Below are 12023 nucleotides of genomic sequence, written 5' to 3' on the forward strand. Positions count from 1 at the left end.
TTTCTGTCAGCGGGATCTGGGTTGGCACAAACACTTTTAGTAGTAGGATCTTTTTTTCCCTTAACCCATATCCTCCTGACAGAACCAGGTTAGGAAGCAGCTGCACTGCCAGATCTGGGGTGGCCTTTTGCAAGGCAAGGCACAGGAAAAAGTGGTGCCTGGATCCAGTTATCCCTTCTAGCACCAACCTACAGTTAATTGCAACTTCTCCACCTCTCCTATGGTCACATGGAGGGGGGAACACCACCAGCTCTGCTCTGTCCCAGCCCAGTTCCTTCACTCCAGAGCAGGCTCTTTTCCCTGCAGAGCCCGGAGCAGGGTGGGTGGGAGGGGTGTCATTCCCACTGGTGACAAGGGCTGTTTCCATTTCTGGGTGGCAGAACTGCAGCTCTGCCAAGCTGAGCTGTCCCACATTCCCCCCTCTGCTTTCCTCCCCAGGTTGCTCAAAGCCCCACACATTTCCCTTCAAGTGACTGCCAAACTTCACGAATTTGGGAGGGGAAGGAGAGGGGGAGGGAAGGGTAAGCATCCAGGGGGGCTCACAGGGAAACCTCTCCCAAAAGAGCTGTCAAACCCCTCGTGCTGAGACACCAGAACCACTTCCCTGTTGCAGAGTCACACGGGAGCCAACTCGCTGCCACCCTGGCTCCCAGCTCTCCACCCCGGCAGGGACAGCATTCCAGAGCCACAGGCAGGACCCACGGCCCAGACCAGGAGGAGACAAGAGCAGCACCATGCAATTACTCTTCCCTGCAGGGGAACTGGGGCACAGGGAAGCTCTGTGGCACGACAACATCCCTCAGCTTACGTGTGAGCATCAGCAGCACCTTCAGGGGAGCAGTGAGCGATCCAGGAGGTGTTTGCCTTCCCACCCCCTCCATTTCAGGACCAAGTAGCTCAATCCATTACGGTTTTCCTTGCAACCTCTCAAAGGTATGGAAGCGAGCAGCTTATTTCACAGACAGGGAAGGGAAGCATCCCTGAGCTCAGAAATAAAATGGGGGGTAGAGAAGGGCTATTCCCAACTAACTGGGGCAAATTCCTAAGGCCTGGACAAGCACCCCAGTCTGCTGGGGTGGGATAAGCTTCAAAGCAGAGGGACCAGAGACCTCCATCCCATTCCTGGTCATGCCACAAGCTGTTCAGAATCCTTTCACTGCTCCATCCCTCATGTAGAGGATCAGCCTCACAACCCTCTATTAAGCACTGGAACAGCTTTGTGGATTAAGGACTCTGGTTTGTCACCAGTCTCTCCACAGCAGAAAGGCATGTTCCAGAGATTCTTTCTCATCCTCCCTCGTCCCCTCACCTGTGTGCATTTTTTTGCATGGGATGAGGAAGCCAGGACTGAAACAGGAACACCACAGGACTGGCCACAGCTGCAAAGGTGGTGCTGTGGAGTGGGAAAGGAAACTTCCAAGGGGTTCACCCAAAAGACTCTCTCTCAAACAGGCAGATCCTCTGAGACCACACTGGTTCCTCTCCTTCCCTTCCCTGCTTCTCTGGGCCCCACACAAAGGGCTTAATTTGTAGAGTCAGAGGGATCATCCCAGTGAAGGACCATGCAGGATACACCCCCCAAGGAGGACCCATTTCATCTTGCTGCTATTAATACCTGGAACATTATTTGCATGAACAAACTGTCCTTTCTCCCTCATTTCTGGGCTCTCACTTCCCTGATTTGTCCCAGAAACCCCAGCCAACACACGTTCACCCTTGTCTAGTACATACTTCCATCCAAAACCCAAACCCTCTCCTTTTTTTCGAGTTAATTACTCATGTTTCTAGTTCACACCACCTCTTCCAGCCCCCGCAGACAGGACACAGCTCCCCTGGCTCCCTCGTTCATTAAGCAGCCAATTTGTGGGCCCAAACCCACCAACACTCATCAGGGAAAGGGGCCAAGGCTTCCCACAGCTGCCCAGTGCTGTTGGGTGCCCACCCATGGCCAGCCCTGTGCGTGGGTGCTCAGAGGGACTGAGCTTCTCTACAGCCTTTCCAACTGGGAACACATCCAGAGGGGCCCAGGGAGGTGGGGGAGTCCCCATCCCTGGAGGTGTTTAAGGAAGATCTGGACGTGGCACTCAGTGGTCTGGGCCGGGTGACAAGGTGGGCATTGGCCACAGGTTGGACTCCACGATCCTGGAGGTCTTTTCCAACCAAACTGGTTCTGTGGTTCTGCAGACACTGCCAGACCTCTGGGTTGGGTGGACACGACCCAGCTACCCCCACATCACAGAGGGCACCAGCTGCCCACTGAACATGCAAATGGAGGAGAAGTCAGTCTGCCATCGTCCTGTGCCACCTCTGCTGCCCCCTGAACTCCAGCATCCCACCAGCCCCCAAGCTGGATGGGGCTTGGACTTTGCTTCCCCAGCACCAAAGAGCCAGAGGGACTTGGCTCTCCCTGGCACAGCCTCGGGCTGGGCCCGAGGGCTGCCTGCAAGCCCTGCAAGCCCTGTGCTACACTGGCACAAGGAAGAGCTCAGCCTTTCAGAGCTGGGCCTAACTCTGCCCGCAGGAGCCCAGGCACAGCCTTCCCCCTGCAAACAGCTGCGTGCCTTTGGTTTTGCTTCAAGAGGAAACATGTTCTCTCTGTCTCCAGGCATTAAACAGCCAAGCATGGCCAAAAGCATCCAATCAACAGCACAGAGCACAACAAGTCAGGGCAGAGGGTTACCATGGAGCTGAGGAAGCCCTGACTTCCCATGCAGACCCAGAATTGCTAACCTGCCCTGCCTGCAGAGAGGGGCTGCCTGCCCCGCCAGAGGAGCGGGGAAGAGGATCGGGCTCCTCTCCCTCACCGTGTTCTCACACACCACAGCCATATCCTGACCTCAATTTTGACACACACCACCAGCATCCCAGCACAACAGCCCCATTCAGCTGCTCTCCCAGAAACGTGGGACAAGCTCAACACTGCCCAGCAGCAGCAAACACCCCAACAGGCTTTTCCAGGATGGTGTTTGGGGCACACTGAGAGAAGGATCACACAGCAAGGTGAAGGACTGCACTGAAAGGTGAGAGGGGCAGGAGAAGCCACGAGCACCTTATCAAGCAGGTCCAGGGAATGGGAAATCCTGCCATTAGCAGGATCCACTGCAGAGGATTTCACAGCTAATGAAACCCTCGCCACCACAGACCACAGCGAAAGCAAAAGCAGCAGAGCATTTCTTTCCTGATAAGCTGCTTTTATCGGGAAGTTCAGCCCGGCTGCCCACCCCGGCCCCAGCCAGAGAGCAGCTCCAACCCTATGCCTTTAAATCCCCTTGGCAGCGCCGGCCCGGGGCTGTGGGAGCAGACACACCCAGTGCTCCAGCGCCGGAGCACACAAACATTTCCTCCCGGCCGCTCCTGCGCCGCGGCTCAGCCAGAGCCACCTCGGACCTGCCCGGGCCGTGCCAGAGGGAACACAGGCTGTTCCACACCGACCTGCACCTACAGAGACTTCAGCTGGTTTCCTGAACCCCTCTGCTTCCCTGCCAGCACTGGACATTCTTCCCTCAAACTTCCTCCTTAAGGCAAATATTTGGAGTCTAACAGGCATTCCTCATGGCAGGCACAAGTTAAATATTGGCCCTAAAACAACAGCAAGTGCCTTTCAGTGATTCTGGCTGGAGGAGCACAGCTCTGGACTTTGATTTCTGGCTCTGAACAAAAATAGGAGCAGATCACCGAGTGTTACACTCTTCTCCCTGGAGAAGTCAGATTTGAGGCCCTGCAAGTCCCCTGCCAGGACCACAGCCAGGGTGAGAACTGTCCCCTGCCTGTGCTCTCTCACACCCCGGGTGTCTGCTGTCACCCAGCCAAGCTGCTGCAGAGCATCCTCTGCGCCGTGCACAGGATTAGTCTGAGTCTGGTTTCCAGGTCTGTGATTATACATCCCCAGAGAGACACCAGAGAAGACCTGCTGGGAACCTCTGGGTGCCATCCAGGGCATCTGCTCGCCTGGTCCTCCCTGCCTCTGGCTGCACCACCACCGCTCCCAGAGGTGCCCAGCTCTCCACCCAGCCATGCCCAGCAAACATCTCCTCAGTGCAGAAGAGCTCCAGGCTGTTCCTGCTCTGCAGGCAGCCCAGCTCCCACAGGACAGGCTGGCTCTGGTAAGAAAACATCCCAGCAAGGCAGGAGCCCGGGCAGTCAGGGAGGTGTCAGCACAGTAAAGGGAGAGGGAAGGGTGAGGAGGGAAAAGAAACCTGCAGTGAGGTCAGGACACTTGAAGCATGGCAGCACGCGGGCTCTGGGATGCCGTGGGCATTTCCCACATGGATCAGGGGAGCAGAGCTGATGTCATGGCTCTGCAGCCAAAGCCCTGCAGAGCTGGGCTCACCTCACCTTGGAGCAGCCCTGCCATGCCCCATCACTGCTGACTGACCAGAGCCTGAGCAGAGAGGCTGCTCTGTCCCCTCCCACTGAAGGCAAGCCCTGCCAAAATCACCCTCAAACAGTCTGCTCCAACACGAGGGGTCTGCCCACAGCTTCTCTGTAAAACACTCAACAGCTACCCCAAGAGAGGTTACTGCAGCAGGGCCCGGGTGTGCCCCAACAGCAACCTGCACGCCAGCTCAGACTCACAGGGCTCCTTCTGTCCAGCCAAATTCAGCATGGGGGGTTGTTAATGAGCTCCCCTTTCACCCTCCTGAAGGTGATGCCTGTGAGCAGCACCTCGCTGGGCTCTCCCCGCTCTGAGCAGCAGGCCTGGGAGGCAGGAGAGGGACTGAGAGCTGCTCCCTGGCAACATCCCTTGCTGTCATGTGAGATGGAGCCCTGACGGGTCTGCTGTGCCGGAATTCCACTCTCCACGTCCTTCCCGAGACACCCACCATGCCACTTCAGGCTGGGGAATCTGCTGGGGGCTCTGAGACCCTCTCAGTGAGACCCCCCGAGAGGGCAGACACCCCTATGGGTTTAAAATCGGCTGCGAGTTACCCTGGAGGAAACCTTAAAGCTCCGAGCACTTCCTATTCCCTCCCTGGCCAGCAAAGCCCATGGAGCAACAAGCTCCAGCAAGTTTGTGCAGGAATTCCCAAGGCTGGAGGCAGAGACGGGTCTGTACCTGTGAGCAGCAGCAGCTCCGGTGCCTCCTCCCGCGGCACGGTGACCCCGCACCCCAGAGCCCACTGCTGCTCCTCAGCTCCAGCTTCCTGCACCTCTGCACCCACAGGCCTCTCCTTAATAATCCCTGGATTTGGGAATAATAAAAGCTAGACTTGGCCTGAACCCGGCACGGCCTCTGGGATGAGAGGAATGGGCTCTGTGGGCGGGGGGATTCCAGGAGAGCCTCGGCCTGCCCCTCGCCCACAGCCCGGCACAGAAGGTGCTGGAAAGCACCATCCCCTCCCCGCATCCAACCGGGGGAACCAGGCACAGACTGTAAACTCCATCGCTGCCAACAGTCCCTGCTAAAAAAAGGAAAAGAGAAAGGGATTCTTGCTTTGTTGTTTGTACCTCGGTGCTGCCTCAAAAGCAGCGATTTTTTTTACCTGGAAGCATCGGGCAGTGACAGAGCCTGCAAGGATGGAGCTTCTGTAGCACAATCCCAGCTCTGTTCTGGTTTAAACTGGATTTCCACTGACCTTTCCAAGCCCGTCATTCAGCCCCCACGCCCAGGGAACAGCCCCTCTTAGCAAGACTTTCCAGCCCCCAGCCTGGGAAGGGGAATGAACCCCCAGAGACTCGGCCGTGTTCCCAGGGAGCCCCCAGGTCCCTCCCAGCACCAATCCTGCTGCTCGGGGCCGCTCAGCTGCACGGCTGCAAAGCTCTTCCAGAGGAAAGCTTCACAAAATCCAAGTTCAAGACCAACCTTAACCCCTGTTTATTAACTCAAGAACATCCCTCTCAGGCTGACAAAGCCCAGGCATCACCTGCCAACTGTCTCATTCACCAGGGGGAAAGCAAAGGCCAGGCCTGCCTCATTAAAAACCATTACATAACATTAAATAACAAAGGGCTACAGGACATTCTTTGCTTGGTGGACACGTAAGAATGAATGACTCAAAAATTAACGCTTCTTTCCTCCAGACTCTCAGTGTCTCCAACACCCCGGGGAGCCCAAGGAGCACCTTATTTCCAAGGCAACAGTGTCTTGGCTCATCCCAAATCCCGCTCTCACATCCAACTTATTGCCACAGACACTAAACAAGACACAAGCACTTCCCAGCTCTCCCTCAGAGCACTGTTCCCACCAGACAGCAGTGGATGTGTCTCTGATCCCTCACGGGAACAGGGGAGGAAGGTGAGATCTCAGCCTGTGGCCCAGGGAGCCCTTCCCCAGCCTAAGAGGAGCTCTGCTGGACAGGACTCCAGGCTCCCCTCACATCACCAGCTCAGCTCCTTGGCACATGAGGCTATGAGAGGACTTGGTTTCACTGACACTTGGTTTCAAGACACTAAGACCTGCATTTCCTCCGAGTGAGGATGTTTCCTCAGCAGGGGAAGCACATGCCAGCAGAGCACCACTTGGAAATGCCAGTGCTACCAACCTCCCAGCAGGAGACAGGCTCCATGGGCACCGGGACATCTTCCTGGACACATGGCAAACTCCTGCCCCTCCTCTCTGGAACCAGAGGAGCCAATTTAAAGTGTTTATAGAACTAATTGAACTCCTCTACTCCAAACTCTGGGAGTGGATAAAACCATGGACTTCTTGCTCCATGTAGCGTTTTAGAACACCCCGTTTCAGCTCACCTGGAGAGCCATTTCCTGAACCACACAGGGCTCCTCGGCTCCGAGCACAGAGAGGAAGGCAGAGAGACAGCCTGTGGTTTTACACCCACTGCATCACCCGGGGCTGGGGGGCCTGGGAGCTGTGGGGTCACAGCTCTGAGCACTGCGGGTCCAGGGTAGCCCCGTGTGTCACCCCAGCACCTGACAGTGTGGGACAGACAAGGCAGGGGTGTGCTGGAACACCTCAGCTCCATGCACGGAATCACACGTGGGTTGGGTTGGAAGGGATCTTAGAGCTCATCTCATCCCACCCCCTGCCACGGGCAGGGACACCTTCCACTAGCCCTTTGATCCAACCTGGCCTTGGACACTTCCAGGGATCCAGGGGCAGCCACAGCTGCTCTGGGCAACCTGTGCCAGGGCCTCCCCACCCTCACAGGGAACAATTTCTCCCTCACATATAACCCAAACCTATTCTCTTTCAGTTTGAAGCCATTCCCCCTTGTCCTGTCACCACAGTTCCTGATGCCCTGGCTGCTGTTTTAAGGCCAGTTATTAGGAATAATGCACCAACCTAACAGGCAAGGGAGGGGCTGCCCACAGGAAGGGCTGCAGGGCTACAGCCTGGGCAGGGATTTAGAAAAACTCCACAGGAGATGGAGGGCAGCTGGTCTGACTTAGGGAGCCTGATGCTCCACACTCAGCTGCCCCTGAGGAAAGTCACCTTTACACCTTCCTCACACCAAAGCTGCTGCTTCTCTACAGCAACAGACCTGCCAGCAGGACGCAGAAACAGCCACTCTGGTGAAAACCCCAAACTATTCCCAGGCACGCAGCTCTTCCGGCAGGAAGGTAAGTTGTTCTCCAGTGGAATCCCAGAGCTGCTGGGACCTGCTCTCCCTCCTTCCCTTTCCCAGCTCACAGGGCACAGCCAAACCCAAGCAGGGCCGAGGAAGGAGGCTCAGCTTCACAGCTTCTCACTGCGCCCACGACAGCCACGTCTGCCCAGGCAGAGCCCAATTACAGGGCTGTGGGCAGAGCTGCTCCCACAAGCTCTGAGCAGAAAGTCGTGGCAAGCACACCGAGGAGGCTCCTGAGCTGGCACCCGGGCCTGGCCCTGCTCAGCAGCACCACGAGGGAGGAGGGTCTGACTCCCTGAACCGCAGCTGGAAGCCAGGGGAGCAGCACAGGGCAAACCAGGCCACCGTGTGCTGGTACCAAACCCCACGGCCCTGCCGAGAGCGGGGAGGGTCTCCTGCACACCCCACGGCCCCTGCACACCCCACAGCAGCGTCTCAGGGGCTGCTGCTCTCCCGAGGCTCCCTCACCCCTCCCACTGAGCCTTCACTGCCTGTAGAGCTGCAGTTCCTGTCTGAAAGCAGAGATAAACAGCTTCCTACCCACACTGGCTCACACAGGGACTGGGCCTGGTAGCAGTGCCCGGGCACACACCTGGAGGGACCAGCCACAGCACAGGAGTGCTGCTCCAGCACAGCTCATCCCAGCTCCTCAGAGCTAGGAAAACCATGGGAAAGGGGGGAGTGGGCAGGGGGAGACAGCAGCTCCGGAGCACAATCAGTCCAGTAAAGATGTTTATTGGCAGCTGCTCTCAGACACGGTCTCTTCCAGCCCAGTGGGGCTGGAGGGGGAAAAAATACCGATTGTCCATGAGCACAACCCTCATGTCACTCCCATTGATCCGCTGAGTCACTCCCGTATTAACAGTTTTGACAACACCCGGAGCTGCTCAGGAGCTCGGACACAGAATACAAAACAAGGCCCACCGGGAGAGCAGTGCCCAGGAGCCTGCCCAGCTGCCAGGGCCAACTTCCTCCTCCTCCTCTCAGGAGCTGCACCAAGAGCACCCAGCACACACCTCGCTGCAAGGGCAGGGCATGCAGATCCATCCAGAGGGCCTGGAGAAGCTGCTGGACACAAAGTGTCCCCTGCAAACCACCACCAACTGCCCCCCGGGTGTGCGGGCACAGGAGCAAAGCAGGGAGGCAAAGGAACCACACAGGTGATTTTTAAGGGAGTTATAAGTGATTTATAAGGCCTCACAGATCTGTCAGCCAACAGGGAGGAGATCAAACCCCCAGGCAGAGGCATGGGAGGCCAGTCACCCTTACAGCCCCCCAAACTTCATGCCCCCACAAACCTGAGCACACTGGGGTCAGACCGGTCTGCACCACAGGACCACGACCCTCCCAGCGCCCCAGGGAGCGACAGAACACCGCCCAAACAACGCTCCTATCTGCAAAGCACCAAATTAAAACAAAACCAACAAATCTTTGGCAAGTTCCTCCCAGCAGCCAAGCCTATCCCGCCACGGCGAGGGCTCCCCATGGAGGCCTCCTGCCCTAATTTGCAGCAATTCTTTGTCAGACCACTGGCAAACACCAAACGTTTGCTCCAATCTGTTACATAAGGCCCAATTTTTAAGCCCCTGTCGTGGCCATGGGGAGATGGGGGCACTCTGTGCGTGTGGCAGCCTGGCAGGTGAACTTCCACACTGCTCTGGTTGCTCTTCCACATCTGCAACCACTTGTTGTGCAGAGGGAAAACGAATGGATTTGGTTAACGAGGCGACTTCCAAAGGTTTTACACACCTTTCCACCCGTGTCCTGGTTACCTCGAACTGTCTGGAAAGGACTGATGTGGCAACTCCAAAGAGGTTTGTCAAACTTTGGTTTTCAACTTCCAAAATGCACCAAGCACGGCAAGTCCTCAGAGCACAAAAGAAAAGGCACCTTCCTGACCATCCCCACAGCTTCCCGTTGTTCGCTCCCCGGGATCCAAGGCTCGGATCCCCGGCTCAGCTCCCTCCTGCCAGCCAGGGACAGGAGCCACGGGGCCTCCCCGGCAGAGCTGCTGCTCCTCTGCAAACCTCAGGAGCGGCCCGGATCAGCTCCTGTCTGCTGGGGGCAGGAGGGGGGAGGGCACTTTTTCCTGTTTCTCACATTCATCCTCACCCGCTTCGCTGAAGAAAACAAAATAAAAATAAATAAAAAAAATCCGTTTTAAACACCACGTTCGGCACAGGCCCTTTCCCCCCTAAAATAAACACTTCCCAAACCCCTCTGGTGAGAGAGAGGAAAAGCCACATACAAAGGAGCCAACATCCTGCAGGCCGGGGCAGGGTGCGGGCCGGGGGGGACGATCCGACCGCACCCCCAGCGCCCCCCCCGGGCCTCGGGGGGATCCTGGGGGCCTGAGCCCCTCCCTGGGGGGCTGAACCCCTTCCTGAGGGCCTGAACCCCTCCCTGCGGGCCACCGAACAGGCACGGCCGGGAGGGCACGGGGCGAGGCGGCCCCGGGCCCTCAGCCCCCGGCCCGGAACCCGCCGATCCCCGGCCCCAGAACCCCCCCACTCTCGGTCCCGCCGAACCTCACTTCCCCCCGCGACCCCCGGGCCCATCTCAACCCCCTCCTCACCTTCACCACCCCCGAGCCCTCCGTGCCAAGCCGGGGCACCTCCTCAGCGCCCACCGCCCCCTCAGCGCCCACCGCCCCCTTCTCTCCCCGCGCCCCCACCGCCCCCGCCCGCGGCGCCGCCCGGCGCGGCCCGTCCCTCCCGGCTCTGCCGGGCCGTGTCGAGCGGCGTCCCCCCGTCCCTCCCGGTCCCTCCCCGGCGGCGCCCTCACGGCGTTACCTCGGCGGGTCCCTCAGCGCCGGGCGGCGGCGCCGCTGCCCCGCGGCCGCTCCCCCATGGCGGCGGCGCCCCCGGCCCGGCCCCGCTCTCAGCGCCTCAGCCTCCCCTGCGCCGGCCGCTGCGCCAACGGCGTAAAGTCCGCGCTGCGCCAACGGCGTAAAGTGAGCGCTGCGTTAACGGCGTAAGGGCCGCGCCAACGGCGTAAAGTCCGCGCTGCGCCAATGGCGTAAAGTGAGCGCTGCGTTAACGGCGTAAAGGCCGCGCCAACGGCGTAGAGCCCGCGCCGCGCTAACGGCGTAAAGGCCCCGCTAACGGCGTAAAGGCCGCGCCGACGGCGTAGACCCGCGCTGCGCTAACGGCGTACGGGCCGCGCGGGGCGCTGGCGGAGCCCTGCGCCGCTGGCGTACCCGCCGTTGTGAATGCGGCCCGCGGGGCGGGGGGGGCCCGCGGCGCTGGCGCAGGGCGAGTTCGGGAATCGCGGCGGGCGCCGCGCGGGCTTTGCGGCGGTGGCGCTTTACGGCGGCGGCTCCTCCTCGACGTTAACGCCGCGGCGCTGTCGGGACACGCGGCGCTGTCGCGACAGGGACCCCGCGGTACTGCTGCACCACAGCGGTCAGGCTGCGCTGGAGGGATCCACACAGGGCACAACACACTTCGGGATGTGGCCCCAGCGTGGGTTGTCGCGACTGGGATGGCGATAGGGCGCCGTGCTCCCGGCGGGGCGCAGGGCTGCGGCGAGGGACAGCGGGAGGGTTGGGGCGCAGCGGCCCGGCTGTAGGGACAGGCCTGTGTGGCCAGCAGAGCACAGGGGTGTAGCCCTCATTTGGGGGTACAGCCTCTGTTCTGGGGTACAGCCCCTGTGCGGGGGTACAGCCCATTTTTGGGGTACAGTCCCCATTTTTGGGGTACAGCCCCTTTCTAGGGTGTAGCCCCTGTGCAGGGGTACAACCCCATTTTGAGGTACAGCCCATTTTTGGGAGTACAGCCCCACTCTGTGACACAGCCCCCATTTTAGGGCACAGCCCCCACACACATCCAGCCCCACTGTGGACCCTCTGGGGCAGCTTGTGGGGAGGGGGACTGAGGCTGGGGGTCCCACAGAGGGGCTGCAGCCCTGTACCCCATCCCATGGGGGCAGAGGGAGGTCAGGGGCTGGAATTTTATAGGGACTGACACCTTTTTGAGAACATCAGCCCAGGCAAAGCCTCTCCAAGGGAGACAGAGCTCCAGGATTGTGGGATGTGCTGGAACAGGAGCTGGGCAGGGATACAGCCCTGCTGCCACCTCCTAAAACCTTTCACTTTCTTTGTTTTTGGAATTATTCTGACCCATCATTTGGTCATAAAAATTCTCTCCCTGCACTCCCTTGGCAAAAGAAGGCACAGCCAGACGTTTGTTTCCTTCTCTTCCCTGTTTGAGGCTTTCAGGGTAACGCTGGAGGGCAAAGGCTCCCCTGCACAACCCCCCTGCTCTCTCTCATCTTCGTGGCACGGGGCAGATTCACCCCCAAAACATTTCCTGGCAATGGGCTGACTATGTGTGGGTTTGGGACAGAATCAGATCTTCAGCATCAGCATCACCCCGAGGACCCGTTTCCAGCTGCTCGAGTGGATTCTCTCTCCAGGGAGAGAAACCTTCCAGGGAAATTCTCTCCCCCCGACATTTGGCTGAAGGGTTTTTCCCTGTAGGTGTTTACTTCTGCAGA

General features: G+C 58.9%; 1 protein-coding gene across 3 annotated transcripts in view; it reads right to left on the reverse strand.

Moving 5' to 3' along the window:
- Positions 1-10433, reverse strand: part of CSNK1G2 (casein kinase 1 gamma 2) — a 42991-nt gene extending 32558 nt beyond the window's left edge. Inside the window, exon 1 of one of the 3 annotated variants that reach the window (XM_039385620.1) lies at positions 10319-10431. The gene's annotated coding sequence lies outside the window, so the exon portion shown is untranslated. Of the gene's footprint in view, positions 1-10318 lie in introns of all 3 variants that reach the window. The other 2 variants (XM_039385618.1, XM_039385617.1) reach the window with 2 other exon arrangements.
- Positions 10434-12023: the final 1590 nt, after the last annotated feature.

The sequence above is a fragment of the Pipra filicauda genome, unplaced genomic scaffold, assembly GCF_003945595.2.
Source record: "Pipra filicauda isolate LSUMZ 115617 unplaced genomic scaffold, ASM394559v2 scaffold423_size595307_pilon, whole genome shotgun sequence".
NCBI lineage: Eukaryota > Metazoa > Chordata > Aves > Passeriformes > Pipridae > Pipra > Pipra filicauda.